The sequence below is a fragment of the Mastigoproctus giganteus genome, chromosome 13 (assembly GCF_048544385.1).
Source record: "Mastigoproctus giganteus isolate SK-2022 chromosome 13, ASM4854438v1, whole genome shotgun sequence".
NCBI lineage: Eukaryota > Metazoa > Arthropoda > Arachnida > Uropygi > Thelyphonidae > Mastigoproctus > Mastigoproctus giganteus.
In genome coordinates, this window is record NC_143587.1 from 65,638,327 (window position 1) to 65,657,435 (window position 19,109).

The 19,109-nt window shown below is 35.5% G+C and overlaps 1 protein-coding gene across 6 annotated transcripts in view; it reads right to left on the reverse strand.

Annotated features, from left to right (window-relative positions):
- Positions 1-19,109, reverse strand: part of LOC150076131 (irregular chiasm C-roughest protein-like) — a 565,240-nt gene that overhangs the window by 432,542 nt on the left and 113,589 nt on the right. For 5 of the 6 annotated variants that reach the window (XM_090388093.1, XM_090388094.1, XM_090388090.1 and 2 more), the window contains exon 1: positions 9,881-10,308. The exons of the other annotated variant lie outside the window; for it this stretch is intronic. The gene's annotated coding sequence lies outside the window, so the exon portion shown is untranslated. Of the gene's footprint in view, positions 1-9,880; positions 10,309-19,109 lie in introns of those variants that run through there. 6 annotated transcript variants of the gene reach the window in all.

The following is a 19,109-nucleotide window of genomic DNA, read 5'->3' on the forward strand; positions in this document are numbered from 1 at the left end:
ACCATCACTGTCAACTGGTGTATAATTAGCAACCGAGAACGGTAGGCCGTATGTTGGAAGCCAAGAGCAGGTGGGCTATTCTTTTCTCGCTCCAAGATTGATAGATTACAAGCTTATTCCAGGAAATTTTACTCTGCGCTAACAAATATCCTGTGGACGTTAGGTTGTCCACGTTTATCAAATCATATTTAGTACATATAAAATTAACCTTAATTATATTCAATAATTTTATATATATTTATTTAAATAAATTCAGAAAATTTTAAAGAAAAATAAGAAATTAAAACAATATATATAACTTTATTTTTGGAAATTAAGTTGCATTCGTATTTTACAGTTATCATTGGCAAATATTTCTAATTATTATTATTTTTTTTATCATGATAATCTTCAAAGATGTTTCTTGGATTTGCCAGACTAAGAAGCTCCTGGGAAAATTATCAACGTAACGTAACAGGCTGCCTCCATCGATAACATTAACCTTATCAAACCCGATTGCCCAACTTGCTAAACTCGCGAAATGGCTGTTTTTATCATGTCCGTGAAATCGCTGACTCTTTTAAATTAAAATTTCATTTCTCGAGGGATCACTGCTCCCTTGGTCACACTGTATTTGTTATCATTTAGCATCCACATCTGCAAAAGATGTTCCATTAGTAAATTTAATTTGTTATCGTGATTAAAAGCTTGATGTTCAAAAGTTGCATTCATTTACTGTGACTGTCTTTTACTAAAGATCAAAGATATGCGCTTTCCCGGATGACCACAAAGAAGTACGAAACTTCCATTTGCTTTGAACCACTCTAATGAGTAAATAAATTTTCGAAAGTTATTATACTCTCTTTAACGATGTTTACTTTTCTTAATTCTGCAGTTGTATTTTCCTTAACTTTGTTATTAGAGTGTACAAATTATCTTTATTTTGTGATAGTTTTCCCAATGACGTCACAATCACATGATACGATGTTTTGCATCACTGCACTCTTAAACTTTATTACTGCCAAATACATAAAACAGAAAGAGGTGTTTAAATAAACGTTGATTAAAAAACTATTAAATTTAAAAACTAAATGATTATTTTATTATTAATTTTTTTAAATATAAATTATCGCATTCTATTTAGGGTTTCTTAACAGAGATGTTAAAAGGTTAGAGTTGTTAATTAAGAATAATATAATACGTTTTTATTAAAACTTTGTAATGTTCTTGATTCAGAACTGTTCGTTAATTGTACAACTCTTAGATACAAAAGATTGGATTTATAAATGCGACATTTTGAATTATAACTATCATTTATATTTATATACTGTAATTGGAATTTCTCTGTTATACAAAAGCTCTCTGTTAGGCAGGAAACTAATCACCTGATAGTAAAGCCAAACAGGAAGTGACGTCATGGCAAACACATCAGGAAAGATATAATGGTACTATATGGTTCAGAAGAATGGCTGCACTTAAGCTTAAAATAGTTGGGAGATCTGAGAAAAACTTTACATTATTACTGAATAAGTATCAAAATATAGTAATATAAAGAAAATGGCAGAAGTAGAAACTTCACTGTTATGGTAGCCACACAGACAGTGCGTACTCTACTTTTCTTATAAATCCGCAGAACCAGATACACAATAGATATATATTTTTTTATGTATATTTTTTTAAGACAAAAAGAGACTTTTTTTTCTACTTTGACTCCTTTGCTCTCTATGGTCATTTTCTCTGCTCATCTTTTCTTTTCAAATGCTGATGTTCGGAATATATACAGAGCGTCTAAATAAAATCCGCGGAAGATTAGTTCTCTTCTGATTTCATTTCTAGTCAAGACAAGCGAACGGAGAGAAAGAGCCGGGAGGGGGGAAGGAAAAAAAATCTCGCGACATAATGAGATCTGAATGTAAAAGTCCACTAAATGAATATTAGACTGGCATGGGTTCTCGGAAACTAATCGGCCGATGGCTGATTTACATTTCCAACTACCTACGGAGAATATTGCAGCCTTCCTCCAACTCCCTCTTTGAACAAAGGATCACATGACCCCGCGGTGGTATTAGAATACGAAATTGGAAGGATATTGTGACTTGGGGCTTCCATTTACAGTCACAAAGCTAATAAGGATGGTTTTATTTTGTTTGGTGTAATTTCCATTTTAAAACTTGATGGCTGGTTCAGCTGGCCTGAAACAATAACTGCCAACAATATAGTCGAGTAAGAGAAGGCTTTTCTTTTGCCCTAATTGCTCAGGGGAGAATTGGACAAATGTTATCTCCGTACAATGAAACCGCATCTTTATTAGCTCGCGTATTTAAACCAGTAGATTACTGTATGGCGAAAGATGTTCTAAAGGGCTTATTACGTTGCCATACCCCTTCCTCCCTCCCTCTTTCGTTCTCGCTGTAATTCTGTTTGCAAATGCCCACGAATGTCTTGCTGTGTCATTATCACATCCCTTTATATCCATTTCAAATTAGCTTGATTGTTTTTCTAAAAGGTATCGGAATCCATTGCCGGAGGTTTAGCAACTTCGGATATCTATAAGGATAGATGATGTGTAGTGAAACTGCAGACTGAAGATAAAAAAAGGATTTTTATATGAGTATATTACAAAATTATATGAAAATTCGTGGATTCTTAATATACACTGTATTAATAAGTATAGTAAGATTAAGAATTGGTTCCAGTCTTTCTTAAGTTTTTTTTTTTTTTTTTTCTTTTCCGGCTTTGGTTTATCGTAAAAAATTGGTGTTTCCAGACTTATTTTCTCCGGTATGAAATTTTAAAAGCGATAACTATTAATCATAATAGGGATGACAGCTTGAATAGGATTATTGGAATTATTGCAATCACTGTGTTTTCCGTAGTTTATCTGTAGCAAAAATTTTCCTTTACGTTCCTTACCTGTGCTTGATAATTCTGTACAGTGATTTATGGGATCTTCTCTTTTTCTTAGTGCTGTTAATATGGTTTTAGGGATAAATTCAATAAATTACTTCATCCTGTTATGAATTGTGGGGGTATATATTCCCCTATGCTGTTATTTAAATAGCGAAAAAATGAATGAACCGTTATAATCTGGAACATTTTTGAAATTATCATTGCTTTCCTTTTCGAACTACTACTCAATAGAATGATATATGCCTCAATTGCCGAAAGGTTAAAGGCTTATTAGGCGAGTAAATATTTTGTATGAAAGGCAGCTATTTATTCTTCTAATCCCAACGAAATAAAGAATTATTTAAGGTTCACATTAGCGCAGGTTAAGAAACTGAATTTGAAATGGCATTATCGGAGGTTATGATGATGTCGTATGTTTCATTTAAAAGATTTGGTTGAACTTCCAATTGAAATCATTTAACATTCTCAGCGCAGTTTTCATTTAAGGTGATTTTACTTTGCTTTATAATCAGATTTATATTTTGGGAATTATTAATAAACAGTTAATGCTTATAGATGGGCATAATGTGTTTCTGATAATTGCCTGATAAAGGCTTTTTCAAACACAAATTCCATAACGTAAAACTGAACGAAGTATACAGCGTCTTCACCTCCCTAGATTATCTCCCTGTAATTTTTAGGTGGTGGGGGAAATACAAACTTGGAAAAAATATCTTAAGGATTCAGTTTTTGCTAGCATCGTACAGGACTAGGGATATAACAATAGATCCCGTTCAAAGTGTTCTTCCTCTCAAGAAGTCTGAGTCTGATACGCTCTCAACTTCGCAGGCAAGAGGACATCGCATTGTGCGAATAAAATGTTCGCATATCTGACATAATAGGTTTTTACAGATTCGCCGATCTATTGCTGATCTGTTCTAATCTTCTTTTGAATGATAGCTGAACATAAACTACCGGGACACTATGTTAGGATCGTCGTTGACAGTGTGTTGGACCATGGTTGGTCCGAATTACTACTCCCACACGACAAGGCAATCAACAACTTTATCGACAATCAAACCTCTTTGGAAGAACGTGAGACTATTCATTTCCCATTTCCGGTAACAAAACTGTCTTCAGTTCCTGGAAGAGTGACATTAGCAGAGGGTTATGTTGACGAGAAGTCTTTCTAGTTCATCTCACGGACGCTTAAATGGGATTGAGATCAGTGGATTGGGCTGGCCACGGCAGCTACTTGAAGTCTTCCTCTCATTTTGAAACCACTCTTTCGCGCATTTGGCGGATGGATGGTTGAATAGTTGAGTCTTGAAAGCACCCCTTTCCACAGGGTTGTAGCGTTCTTTGTAGGATTCTTCGCATGATTCGGTACTCACACCCTGTGATGTTCCTGCACTAAATTCAAAAGTTATTTATTTATCGACAATCAAACCTCTTTGGAAGAACGTGAGACTATTCATTTCCCATTTCCGGTAAACTAATTTGGCACTAGTCGAGTAACATGTATTCATAGTGCTTTCTTGAAGACGTCACATACTATGTGGCATCTTCGGTTTAATATTTTTGCACACTAATTGTTATATATAGCCTCAACCTCCATGATCCTTAATAAAGTGGAGGCACAGGCATGTAGATTATAAGGGATATTACTCTTATCTAGGTTTAAAACCCGTGCTGCATTAGAAAACAAGTTCTCTGTAATGTCACTGGAATACTTCCACCTTCACAACGAACTGCCTTGGTATTGCACTATTTTAAATAAACAGCTTCCGCATCGACACAGTTAAGTACTATTTATTTACATATGGATTGCTCTTCAATTTCACAACGAGGTTCCTAGGTTTTGCATTACTGAAAACTGCACTTCCCCATCGATATACAGAAGTGTTGTATGAGGTAGTTCAAGCTGAGGTGACATATTGGGAAATTGGAGTGTGCGCCCTGAACTGAGAGAACTGTGCAATATACAAAAGAAAAAATATTTTTTGTTTTTAATTAACACATCTGAAATAGTACAATACCGAGGCAACTTATTATGAGAGAGATCTATACCATTATCGGTAAAAACTCTTTTTTTTTGCCTTTCCTAATACTACGCTGATTTCTATAAGTATATTCTAAGCCTAAAGTAAGGAAAGGACATACATGAAACTATAATTTTTATGTTTATAATATACTATAAGGATGAAGTGCTTAGAATAATGGGTTCTTATGATTCTGTCATCTCTTAATTGTGTTTGTCAACTCTTATTTTCTGGGAGTCAAGATTAAATTCGAAATTCCAATTTAATTTTGACCCCGATTCCCCTTAAGTTGTTTTTTTAAGAAGCCCATGTTGTTTGTCCAGTCAAAAATATCTTAAGTGGGTTTCATTGTACTACCGCTTTCTGTAAGTTACTTTAAAAAACACACCCATTAGTAAGAGTCAAAAATGCACACATCATAAAAAAAAAAAACAGAACACAAACCACAACCAACCAAAATATTTAAAATATTTCAAACGTTAAAGAAACCAGCTGTACCACAACATAATCCAATTGCTTTGTTTGATTTCCTCAACAAGAAAATGAATAAACTAGCCAATAATTAACGTTTTTATAGATGAGATGGTATAATTAGTTTTTCTTTTGAACTTAATCCTTAATGTTTTTAGTACTCCGAGAAAAACACATCTGTTAGGGCCTTAGATGAGTGCCAAGAGACCAGGGAAGTTATTAAACAGTGAGTTAGTGTTCTTCATCTCACAGCTGCTAGAGGGCGTGTTGTTTTTACAAGCACGGGTATCTCAATTTACAAAACAAATTGCTCTCAGAATCACTTAGTAAACAGTGTTGGCCTGCTTGACTCATAGATGGTCGAAGGATAAGGATATATGAGATATCTTAAGAAGAAACACCGACTTATTAGCGAGTACTGAGCTATCTTTTCAGAGAAAATACGTGACTTTAAAAAAATGATTAAAATTTTACACTTTTGTTGAATATCTTCTGATTACAAGAAGCTGTTCCTAAGAGCAATAATTACAATGTATTACACTCAAGTTTAGAGAGACAGAAAGATTATTTCCAATATCAGGATTACATCGTTGAAAATACATTACATTAATGAGTTGTCACTATAGGCAAATAAATCCTCCAACAATCTCCATCCATTAAGCCCGACACAACCCTCCTTTATAATGACATCAAAATGATTCAGACAAGGACAATAAACACTGTTTAGAATTCTAATTAAAGCAATTGTTTAGACATCGAATTTTTTCCCCATCAGTACAAGTTGCATTCATCTCGTTGTTATGGTTACGTCCGTGCGTGTGTGTGCGGTGTATTGACCTATTGTTGTGTTTGACAGTAAGTTTAATTACAACTATATTTTTGGTAAGGAAATTATTAGGTGAGCGAACATTTTGGACACATGGTTTAGACAAGAGGTCTGAATACTCTAGACAGAATCGATATTCTGAAATGAATAAACTGAATTTCAGGATTATTTTGTACTGTTTTACTCCAAAGATAATTATTTTGTTTACCGTATAAAAGCGAATCAACAGGGAAATAAATTTTCACCGTGATTTGTTTACAACAAGAGCAGAGTAGCCAATTCTTCGCAAATATGTTGACTCTTTTAAATATAGATGGCGCTGTTCGCTTTTAATTTATTTTTATACTTTGAAAGACTAGTTTTTGCCTGAATATTTAATACTGAATACCCTAGCGGCCTCTAGCGATTTTTTCTCTAACTTTGTTAAGCCTATATATAGGATTTTATTCATAGAAAAATATGTATTAATTAAAGGTAAAATTAACAATTGAAGATTTAAAATTGATATAAGAACCTGTTGCAGTTGTTCAAAGAGAAAATCATTAATTTAGCGGGCGGATAATTCACGTTATGATCAGACATGTGTAGATGAGCAATAAAGAGATGTTTTCATAAATCCAAACAAATGACCATAAGATTCTTTGACCTGGCATCTGTGGCCTGATTTAATAGACTGCTTGTCAGGTTCATAACTCCGAACATGTCAAAAGGCGCAAAATACGGATGAAAAGAAAACAAAGAAGTAAAGAAAAAAAAAAAAAAAAAAAGAAAGAACAGCACAGTCTGGGCTTTGGTTGTTCGATAAACGAATTCCTGACGTCGCCTCTTCATTGCGTCTTCGTCTTAGCTCTTCCATGGGACTGCTGTCGAACTGTGTCTCTTCGTTTAACTCTAACAGGCTGACAGGTACTTAATGAAGGTTTGGAACGCGCAAGGAAAGCTTTGGGATTTAAGGGATTTACCCCAACGGACGATACACACGTTTAGGCCTAAGTAGTAAGCAAGATACCGAAGTCCTCTATGGAAATCTGAAAATCCGGTTGGCGGACACCTAAGTAATGACCTTTCGCCTTGAGCGCCTCCTAGTAGCGACGCAGTAATTTTCTTGTTCTACGTGAACCAATTCGTTGATCGCTAGCTTCTGCTAAAGGACATATTTACATTAAGTCGAGATCCGCATCTCTTCCAAAACTGTCTAGGGAAATATATACTTTTAGAGAAGACAGTCTTTATAATCATCTAGTCCAAAACTGGGATTGAAATTAATCCAAAGGGTCCTCTTGTACGAGGGTCATAGACTTCCCGTAGTGAATGTCAACACGCGCAATAACTTATTAACCAAAAACCATAAAGAGGGAACTTTATCAAGACCAGTAAAAAAACAACTTCTTTAACGGCAAATCAATCGAAAAAACAATAAAAGAAAATTTTCGAAGGCACAGTAGAAAGAGTGGTAAAAAAATAGAAACAATAGAAAAGCAAAATTTATTGTTTATTTTTAGAAAAATGTCAAAGCGAATGAGAAATTCATTAAGTGTCATTGCGTTGATAAGAAACACGTGTGATTTATATGTCTAATTCTGTCTAGAGATAAAAGGTTATCATCCTAGTATTAATTTCTGTAAGTAGGTAGAGATTATCTTGCCAAAATATTTATATTCAATTCTGGTTTCAGGAAATCAAATAACGTAATATGGCGACTGAGTTTTCAATAAATGAGTTCTATCTGATAGATGGAAGGCAGTTGGTGCTGTTATCACGGAAGTATGTTATAATCAGCCAATCAATAAAAACGTGTAGAGTTTTTTTTTTTTTTTAGGACGTCATATCTCCCCTCCCCCCTAAATTTCACGTTGACAAAACCTTATCGAGATAATTCATATTAGGGTTCAATAAAATGTAAAAATCAACAATTTTTAAACTTTGAATTTCTTATAAGGAACCTTCGTTAGACATTGTACACTAGCGTCCTCTGTAGATCAACATAAGCAGTGATTTAAAGTGAAATACAAGATGGGTTTTTTTTTTAGGTGAAAACAGAAGCATCTTGCAATCCGCAGACAGCTTATAGCTTAACTGTTTGTGCGTGCATCTCGTGGACCGGACCGTTGATTTTGGGTCATCAGGAGAGAGAGAGAGAGAGAAGGAGCGGACTCAAAAGATAAATGATAGTAGCAATGGCATGTTTGGACAATGGCGGCTTGCGGTGAAAGATAAGCTAAAAGGAGATAAATTACTTTAAGATTTACCGGTAATGTCGCTTATTCCACTCTCCCTAAATGCAAACTATTTTCCAAGTTATTATATGAATGTTCCACTTTAGGTGATGATAAAATTGAGATTGCTTCTTTCTATTCCAGACACGCAGTGTACCAGTGTTTGTGTTAGTCTGAACAATTGATTACTTATGTCAGAGGAAGTAGTTACCAATAAGTTAGAAGGTACAAGAGGAAATAGAGGAGGAGAAAGAGAGTGCACATCACATACTGGGAATCTTTAGACTCGACACCAGCTGCCCTGGCTCAGAAAATAACAACAAAATCTGTCTTACGAAAAGAAATGCGAATTCCGTATTTTATTTAAAACCTATCGAGTTAAATTCGTCGACAAGACAATCACAGCAACATGCAAAAGAAGAATAATTTCGCAGTCGTTGAAAAAAAGGAAGCTACAGTGTAGCCTTGTTGATATACTTTAAGTGGAGCGGGCCATGGCGATGCGGCAACAGCTGTTTCTTAACAGATTACAAAGTATTGATTGAAAGAGATAAAAAAACAAACAAACAAGAGGCTTCTTTGACGATTCATGTCAGTTTTTCCAAAAACTTAGGAAGCGGGTATTCAATGGGATCAACCATTAGGAAAATAAAAATCAATAAGATGAAAAACCCGAGTACTTATGAGAGGCTAAAGAGATAAGAGAGAGAGAGAGAAGAGGCCAAGAAGGCTGTAATAGTTGGATTTAAAAAAAAAGATAAATAAAAAAATAATACTTAAACAATGGTCGTTTCGAATTTCATCCATTGTTCAGCTGAAAACACTTACATTATCGAAGGCACATAAGATTCACTTGACTTGGTTTCAATTTAGTTAAAAAGACCTTAATGCTTCCAATGTTAATCATATAAAATAAGATTAACCAGAGACCCATGCGTAAGTTGATTGATTTAGCTTCGAGCGCTGAACACATTACAATATAAAGTGCTACTTAATGAATTCAATTCTTAAAAGAAATTGCAATTCCTTTGTTTTAAGTAAAAAAAAAAAAATAATAATGAAATTTGTCGCACAGATTATCCGAAAAATATTTAAGAAACTAGCTTCTGGCTATTTCAACGCTAATATATAATTTCTTATAAAACAAATTATGGTATATAATTTATTATAAAATTATTTAGAAAATAAATTAAAGATAATTAGATTGATTAAAACATTTATATAAAATTATATTGCATAAGTTATTATATATGTATTATAAAAAATAAACTGTTTTAAATATAAGATAAAATTGGTAAATCATATCAAATAATACACGTACAGCCATATTTCTAATCACAATTTATAATTCTACGTTCTGTTGAAGTCGCGGCTGATATTAGACAGTAAGAAAGAGTTATTTATCCGTTAAAATGCTATATTACGTGAGTGAGCAATAATGCATGGGGTGGACTCACATGCACGCTGATCCTGCGACGTCACTAAGATCTGTCAGGTAGGATTTATCCGGTAGTTACAGTCAGTGATCGTAGCCCGTTGGTCTGGAATCAGACGGCAGCAGCCACGGAAGAGAGCGGAGCTATCCAGGAAAGCCACATTGTCCCAGTTAATGTTCGGGTTATGGAAGCCACCCGGGACAGTTTGGACCAGCAAGCATCGCAGAACTTTTAACACTGCACCGTCCTCCGTTAGTCAGGTACCTCGCTCCAAAAGAGCGAGAAATGTGTGAGTGCGCGCGGTGCAGAAAAGCCCGCGCTTCCTCTTTCTCTCACACACACACTCTCCCTCCCTACAACTACTTCTACAACTACAACTACTACTGCTGCTGCTAGCACGGACCCCAGAGCTGCATCTCGGGAGCTCTAGAACGCCCCGACGTAACGCCAAACCTCCTCCGAATGTTTGCCGCTCACAAAGACGATCTCGACTGGCACATAGCGTGCAGTGAGGGGGATCTGACTGAGCAACACGCGTTGGGTGTGCGGACGCATCACGTGACTCCATGTGACGTGGAGATGGCAGCGTAGTGAATACCGTTATTATGATTGCGATCATGAGAACATGGAATCCTGCCCGTAGGTGAGGCCGTGTTGACACTGGCGGACTGCTTGATAGACTGCACGGAACGCACACAAAGAACCGGGAAGAATGGCTCGCTGCTGTTGTTCGAGTGGTAACGGGATTCGTCCATTTTTCCCAAGACACACTTCTTGTTGCTCTGCGAAAGCCTTAAGGAATGATTAGCGATCTTTATTAGTCCTTCAGAGCTTTCGGCATCGGATGAAATTAATTTGACTATTGTGAGTACCTCGAGCCTTTAAACATTACTGAAAAGCAGAGACTTACACGGGTTCTCTGACTGAGATAATAGTTCCTGGCTGTTTAAATACGCAGCTTATCTGAGATATGTTTTATAATAATGTTTTTCTTATTAGCTGTATATCTCAACTTTTTTTTCTACCTCTTTTCTTAATGGCTACTGTTTGTTTCCGATGGTCATCTCTGTTTACAATAATAATGTCTCTTTTACGAAAATTTATTTTCAATTTAACAATCTTTACAGCCTGAAATACTATTTTCTGTGTTTTAAATAACATTTCCCTTTTTTAGATAGTAGTTTTCTCCTGGGATAATAATTTCAGTCAGGGGTAATTTGCCTTATTTCTCAAACACATAAAATATTCTTCCTGAGGCTGCTATCATTTGTCTCTCTTTGATGATAGTATCAGGCCTTGCAAAAAATATTTTTCTTTTAGCAAAAAGTTTCTATTCTTGCTTCTAAAGACATAATTATTATTGCTTACTATTTTTGAAATACGAATCGAATGCTATTGTAAATCTCGCTTTAAAATAAACTTCCGCCTTTTTTAATAATACTTTTCTACTAAGATTCCATCCTTGTACAATTTCTTTTCATTCTTTCACTTAAGTAAATATAATAACGTCCTGTGTATGTTACGCAAGGTCAAAAATAAAGTGTATCCAGAGATCTTGGAAAATTCTACAGGATAATCGAAGCAATAACACGCTCCTATAAACAAGAAAACTCATTCCTCACTACCATAAGGAAGTTGGAGACTGTGAGGAAGTTCACTACTCCTCTTTAACATTTTCAAAGCATCATAATGCGTAACACATTTCATTTTAGATATAAGACGGGTATTAATTAATTTTCTGATAGTTTTAGTGCACATAAAATAATTAATTATATATTTAAAATTTTTTCTTCTCTTTTGAGTTTTCCATTCGCATCCAAAATACTTTTTGATTACTATCTTGAACTGTAGTACGTCCACCATTTTGTATGAAAGAAACATCTTATTTCTTTTCTTGTTCTATGTCATCAACCCTTGAACCATTTCGGATCATCCAGTTTAATAACGTACTTGTAATTCGCTTTTAATTTTTGACGATTAGGTATTTTACTTTGTATTTATATATCTATTATGTGTTTGTCTCTCTAAGAATTATCTGTCTCTAACACTGCTGTTGAAAATTATAGGAGAAGAAAGAAAGCGTTTCTCCCAATCCATCACGCAGATCGTATACCGCGTGCAATCTTATGATTAATATCCGGGAAATGAACTGTGATAGCTACATAGAATACTGATTTAGCTTCGAGTAATTTTTCACCTTTTCGAAAAGGAATCTAGCTTGGTTGTAATCACTTCATGATAAACAAAGTAATTTATCGTCAAAGACTCGATGTGATTTAATGTAGTATGAAGGAATAACTCTTAAGAAGCTTTTTTTTTTTTTAGATGCTTAGAGAAAAGTTACTTTGCTACTGAAATATTGTAATCCACATACTAAAATTAAAAGAATAAGGTACCGATGGAACGCTTAAATTTTATTACAAAAAATCCTAAAGATGAGGATCGTGTTTATTTATGAGTGACCTGAAGTTGGGACCTGTGTTTATCTATTATCGTAATGCCATGAAGTTAGGCTTAGCAGTTTTGATTAAGATGATCAATATTGTTTCTTTTTTCTTAGGGTTCTGCTGTAGTTTGTTATTAGTAGGGGGGGGGGGCGTTGACTGTTGCCTCAAAACTACCCCTTTTCGTGGTGTCGCTAGCACTGTTTCCCTCTCATCTTCGTTCACCTCCCCCCACCCAGCTTTCGCAAAGGTCTCTCAAAGTGGGGCAAAGAAAAATGAATCTTTGGCACAAGATGGCGCTGAGCAATAAGGGGAGCGTAATGATATTCCCTGCAACAGCCTTTCTTTTAGCGTGACTCCGAGTATCATCATCATTAGCATAGTCACTCCATCTATCATGCAGCCTCAGCTGCCTCCACTATTCAAGATGAGTTGTGGATGACAGCAAAAGTAACAGTGGTGTAATGGGGGATGCTTGAGGGACGCATGACGTCACGCCTGAGGTTCACCCTCGTGTCATGGTTAAGTTAACCCGCTTTTACAACGCCGTCTTGACCTGAAACTTATGGGCACGAAGGGGTAGCAATTAGAACATCAACTAATTACCTAAAAGTTTTTTTTTTTTCTCTCCGGTGCTGCCACCTGCTGACTTCGTCAGTGATTTCTAATGGGTCTGTCTTCTCTTTTCCCCCCTTTGACAAGGTGCTAACTGAACGCAATTAGTGTTCGGGCAAAAGAAAATTCATTACCTAAACAATCATTACCCAATTAGCGGTCCCTCGGAGGCCCTGACATATTGGCATTTAATATGATGCCAGCGGACACACTAATTCCATCACTGGCTGAAATTAAAGTGGTGGTTCTCCTCCGCATCCTGCTTCCAACAACAGTCTCAAAGATGGGGAAGCACATGGGAAAAAGCAAATCGAAGATTTATGCGGGAAGAAAGTCTTAAATTGTGGTTTCAACCGATTGTTAGACTAACATAATTGGTTCATTTATTTTCGTTTTCTTTAATTTACTACGATTGTAAAATTGATGCGATGTATAATTTAGAATGGCTTTTCCTATTAAATAGAAAGAATATATATACTTAAGATATATTAAGGCAAAGATTACATAAATAAGGTTTTTATTGAAATTATTTTTAATTAATTTTTCTTATTTAGAAAATAAACTTACAATAAACGAATGTTGCCACTTACCGGAAGAATGGTATACTAAATTTAATGTTTTTGAAATTTTACTTTATTCCTGTAATGTAGGATGGAGAAGGAAGATTCGAAAAGCTTTTAAGTTCTCTTATTTATTACTTGTTCATTTTTAGTTTAACACGTTTTCTTAATGCTTATTTTTTGTCATAAGTCCGTGAAATATTCTCCTAAAAACTTAAAATGTAATGGCAGCATCCATAATGGCACCTAGCACAATCTGGTATGATACTACTTTGTTGACATTGGTTTTTCGAAGTGTTCAACACACACACACACACACGCACATACTTTGGAAAGCAAAAACAGATATTTAACGAAACAGCTTTTCTGTTCGTTGCTGCCCAATTTCCGATTCTCATCATACAATTACTTAGTGTTAATGATGGAAGAAGAAAAAATTGGCAAACATTTCTTGGCGAATTAAGCGGGACAAACTTCGCTAAGGCATTGATGCAATTAAGACCAGCCATGCAAGCTCTGTGAAAGCCAAAGGAAATTATTTGTAACGCAGAAGCTCATGAAATTGTCAGTTTTTTTGGTTCTTCACCCCAATGTGATGTGTCGTAAATTTCTCTTCTTCTCGCTTGCTGTCTTTGCAGATCCGATAGCTTTTTTTTTTACATTTTTTTTTCTATACGTGCTAGCGCTCATGCTGCAGACTTTGGCCTTAGTGTTGTTGATAAACGTGCTCGCCAATCAAGTAAGACAAACAGTATAAATTCTTCACTTTGCAATAAGGTTTGAAATCCAAATGTTGAGCGAATCTTGCGAACACATCAAGTCTTCTTACCAGAAATTCACTGGGGGAATTTTTGCTCGTTCTTTTCCCCTCTCTTTCTCCACCTACCCCTACACTGATCAATAGAGAACTATAGTAGACCACCAGCTTTTTCTTCTTGGTCAAAGTTTGATCCAACGGTTGGAAGAAGAAAAAATCTTTAACGATTACCGACAAATGAAGGGTACATTCTTTGTAACAACCGACTTGCGTCCAGACTATTGGAAAACATAAACATTACATTGTCTGTATGATGGATTTTATAGCTTCCAGTCCTCCTCGATAACTATTACCTTTTTTAAAGGTTCGAGAAATGTGTTTGATACATCGAAGAAAACGTTTAACAAAGAAATACGGAGGATGAAGGGAAGCGAAGAATCATTGCGTGGTGTTGTGAAAGTATGAGGTTTGACAGTTCTAAAATATTCATATATGATAATTTTGACATTTTTATTGTCTACAGACGCATGTTGTATTGCTCTACCAAATTTATTCCAATATTACTTTTGATTGCCCATCTGGAACAAGGGTTATTAAACAGTTTCGAAAAATAACAGCTGGCCTAAATAATTATAGAGTAGTTCTACGTTAACAGACACTTCTGGTTATTTATAAAGAAAAATAGATAGTTTACAGTAAGGGAGTGTTTGAGAACCACTATATATTATCGCTGAGTATGTGTAAAAATAAATGTGTGCATTGAAAGATCATTGTTATAACCGGTTATACAGAACACGTCTATAAAATAAATATCCACTGAAAGGTCTGCTAAAGAAATAATATCATCACGAAAAATATAAAAAAACTCTTTAAAATCCAGCAGTATCGGGGATTGAGAGGTTCGGGATTTTAGAGAGGCACACCTAGTGGATGAGCAGTTTTAGAGGAACAGATTTCAATAAATATTGAGGAGCAAACTGAATTTATTTATATCTGTAAATATTTATTATGAGTGACTTGTTTTTCATGTTTTGTGGCCAGAAGGATTTAAAGTTTATGATAATGCAATGTAGCTAATTATCGCAGAGGGATTAAAGAAAGAACAAGCTTGCATTTTTAACGAGTTTCTGTGGTATTGCACTACACCAATAGCCATCTTTAACTATATTACAACTTTGAAAACGATTTCGTATAAACGCGTGACAGCCCACATCGAAAAACTTCTCTACAACTGCTTTGCAAGCTCGTTGTTACTGGAGTCTATCTGCTATCTGATGAGAGACCATTTTGTCCTGAACCAGGCTGCCATGGCAATCTCATCTTTTAAAGAAATGGTCATCTGTTTGGAAGTAGTGCGATACCGGGGCAACTCTTTGCAAAGGAAAATTTGTTCGGAGTTTTAAGACCATTGCCTTATCGATGTTAATCATGCTGCCACAAAAACAGATTAAAGGATGAGATCGCCTGTCAAATAACGTAGAAAAAAAAGCCTCGGATAAAGATGTGACATAGATTGACAATATTTTAACCTGGATTAAGAAATATCCAGGATTCAGAACTATCTAGAGCAGTGCAGTAGCTCTGAAGAATCTCTAAGATCCATATTCATCTCTGAGAAGGATCTCAGAGATTCTGAAAAGGTTCCGTTAATTTTTTTATCATTGATTTTCTTATAATCTGCAAATTTTTTGTCACCAAAGTCCTCAGCATATGTATTTACTAACAAAGCAAGAATATTAGGCTTCTTGAAGGAAGCTAAATTTGAAAGCACAAATTATTGGTTAGCCGACTAACATGATGGGATAGGACTGTGCTTTCTGGATAAAGAAAAAGAGAGATTTGAGATTTAATTTGAACATATTTTGATCCTTTGCAGTAGCTTGCACTAGTCTACTACTTTGGGGAAATGTTTACTTGATTTCTAAGGGGGGGAAACGGGTGAAGTTTCCTACAAAGTTATTGTCCTTAATTTAGGGTCTAATTAAAGTTAAAATCTACGTACTGTTTGGTTTTATTCTTACGAAATTAGCGTCCAGTTTTCTTTTTCGATGGAAAACATAAATCATTCAATGCCAAAATGGATCGGAAAAGTACAACCAAATAATCAGTGAGCCGAATATTCAGTGAACACATTACTAGCTCAATATCAGGTTGTCTTTAGAAGCTTTAAAATATTAAATATGTTTTAGTAAGTGTACTTAGGAAAATATTAAAAATGCATAAATTATGTGGACTACAGCCTAAGAGAATTAATAGAACTTCAGGGGCAAATCCAACCTGATTAAAAGAGAGAGAGAGAGATTGCGTAATTCTGATAGTGTTTATGTAATGGTATCACGAAGATTGCCATGTGGTTCTGGCAGGGTTTGTAATTAACGTTTGCTCATCTTATGTTTTTGGAAAGAGAGAATGTTTAATGCGTTCACCAGTTTGAATGTATTCGGAGAATGAACAGTTTTTAATTTTTTCGCTCTTTGTCGGTGATGGGCAGCTGGGGCGGCAATTTACTTAATTCTCTGTGGAAAGCGAATGTATGTTACCAAAACAGCTCCTGTCTGTCACGTTTAAAGTGTCAACTCCAGCGACTTGCTTTATACGTCGCTTGTTAACTTTTAACCCGTTTTTGTGGTGACTCTTAATGGATCTTTGAATTTCACGCTGGTTTTTTAAAACCATTCTTCTGTTTTCATTCAGTTGAAATAGAATTGTATCGTATGTGGCGTTGTTTCTTTTGTCGAGTTAAAAAACGGTGGGGGGGATGATGCTAGGAATAGACTGGATCTACATTTAGTATCATTAAGCTATGGACTGTTAGATAACGTAACCAAAGGTCACATGTTACTGAAAGGGAATAATTGAAAGCACGTAGGTGGTGACAAATTACTAAACTATAGTGGTTTACAAAATAAAAGACAACCGACCCATTTAATGTGTTTTATGGATGTTCATTTTATTTTGCCAGGGCACTGTATATTTAAAAATCTCAGATTCCGGTTAGGTACCTTCAAGAACAGTTCATTTTTTTTCCCTGTTCTCTGCTCAGTTTTAGTTAGACTTCCAGGTGACACATTTATCGACATTCATTTTTTCCCCCTTTCGCTCTATTTCCAGCGCTTATTTGGAGTTGAGAAAAGAAACCTTCAGTTAATATGGAAAAGTCTTTACAAGGAAAAGCAATCGCTCCTTTTTGAGAAGTAGTCCACTGCTGACACTGCGCTGCATGAGTAAAGAACAGAGAGATGGGAGAGGGCATCAATTTACTGACTATCTCCATGATGGAGTTGTTATTCCTCAAGAGGGAGGTAATGCATCGATTGGCCAGAATAAATTTGAATGTAGTCCAGGTTGCCAAGGTTCTCTTTGCGGTCGAGCAATCACGATTGCTTTATCAGAAAAACGATAGCTGGCGTGTAGTGAGGACGGAACATCGCACTGACGGTGAGAGACTTTATGGGCAACGCCATGACGCTCGGTTTTTTAGTGTTGTTTTGAAAGCCGTAAACGATCTCACGGTATCGTAGTGTGTCGACTCCGTACCAAAAACGGCCCCGTTATATAAGCAGGAGAGAGAGAGAGAGAGAGAGAGAGAGAGAGGTGGGAAAATAGACAGGTAAAGGCAGGCGGAGAAATAGGATAAATGGAAGTAGGCAGTTAGAGAGGAAGAGTAGAAGAAATAAAGGTGGGAAGAGAAAGGAAAAGAAATAGAGATAGATAAAGACAATGATAGTGAAAGAGAGAAAATGAAAGACATGGAGGCAGATGGAAAAAGAACGATAGCGAAAAACGAAGCGGAAATAAAGATAGGCAGAGACAAAGAAAGAGAAGAGAATAGAAATGAGTACAAATAGAAAGATAACAGAATGGCAAAAGAAATTAAATACGAGGTTTATGATCCACTTGCTGCAAAGTTTGAATGAGGACTGCCCAGATAGAAGATTGGAATTTTCCGAACAGTTTTTGGCAATGAGCGTTACAAACCCAAATATCATCGACAATATTCTGTGGACTGATGAAGTTTTGAAATTACTCTGGCTCATTTCTAGAGAAATGAGTCAGAGTAATTTAAGTCAGAATTAAATGAGTCAAAATCAAAGTCAAAATAATTCTGGTTAGAATGAAATGAGTCAAAATCAAAGTCAAACCAATTCTAGTAAGAAAGAAATGAGTAAAACTAATTCTAGTCAGAATTGAATGAGTCAAAATCAAAGTCAAAACAATTCTAGAGAAATGAGTCAATGAAATGAGTTAAAATCAAGTCAAAACAACTCTAGTAAGAAAGAAATGAGTAAAAATAATTGTAGTCAGAATAAAATGAGTCAAAATAAAAGTCAAAATAATTATAGTCAGAATAAAATGAGTCAATAATTTGACTCATGAGTCAAAATGAAATGAGTCAAAGTTAAAATATTTCTAGTCAGAATGGAGTCAAAATCAAAGTGAAAACAATTCTAGTCAGAGGGAAATGAGTCAAAATAATTCCAGTCAGAATGAAATGAATCAAAATAAAGTCAAATTAATTCTAGTCAGAATGAAATGAGTCAAATTAATTCTAGTCAAAATATGTATCGTCAGCTGTTGGCGACAGCATATTATAATGCACCGCGGCAGTGCGACCCATACAGGGTACGTGATATTGAAAACAAGCAAGAAACAGTAACCTTGAACTCTACAGAATAAAGAAAGGCAAGTCAATAAACACTAACAACTTTAAACGAGTAAAAAGCTCTCGCCGTTTATTAAATTCCACCCACCGATGCCTTTCGCCTATCCAAAGGACATATCTTCGTGTTCTGGAAGTGACAAGATTCAAATCAGGGCATTATTTACCACTATAATAAAATAGCCACTGCTAAAGAAGGGAAGGGGGAGGGGAA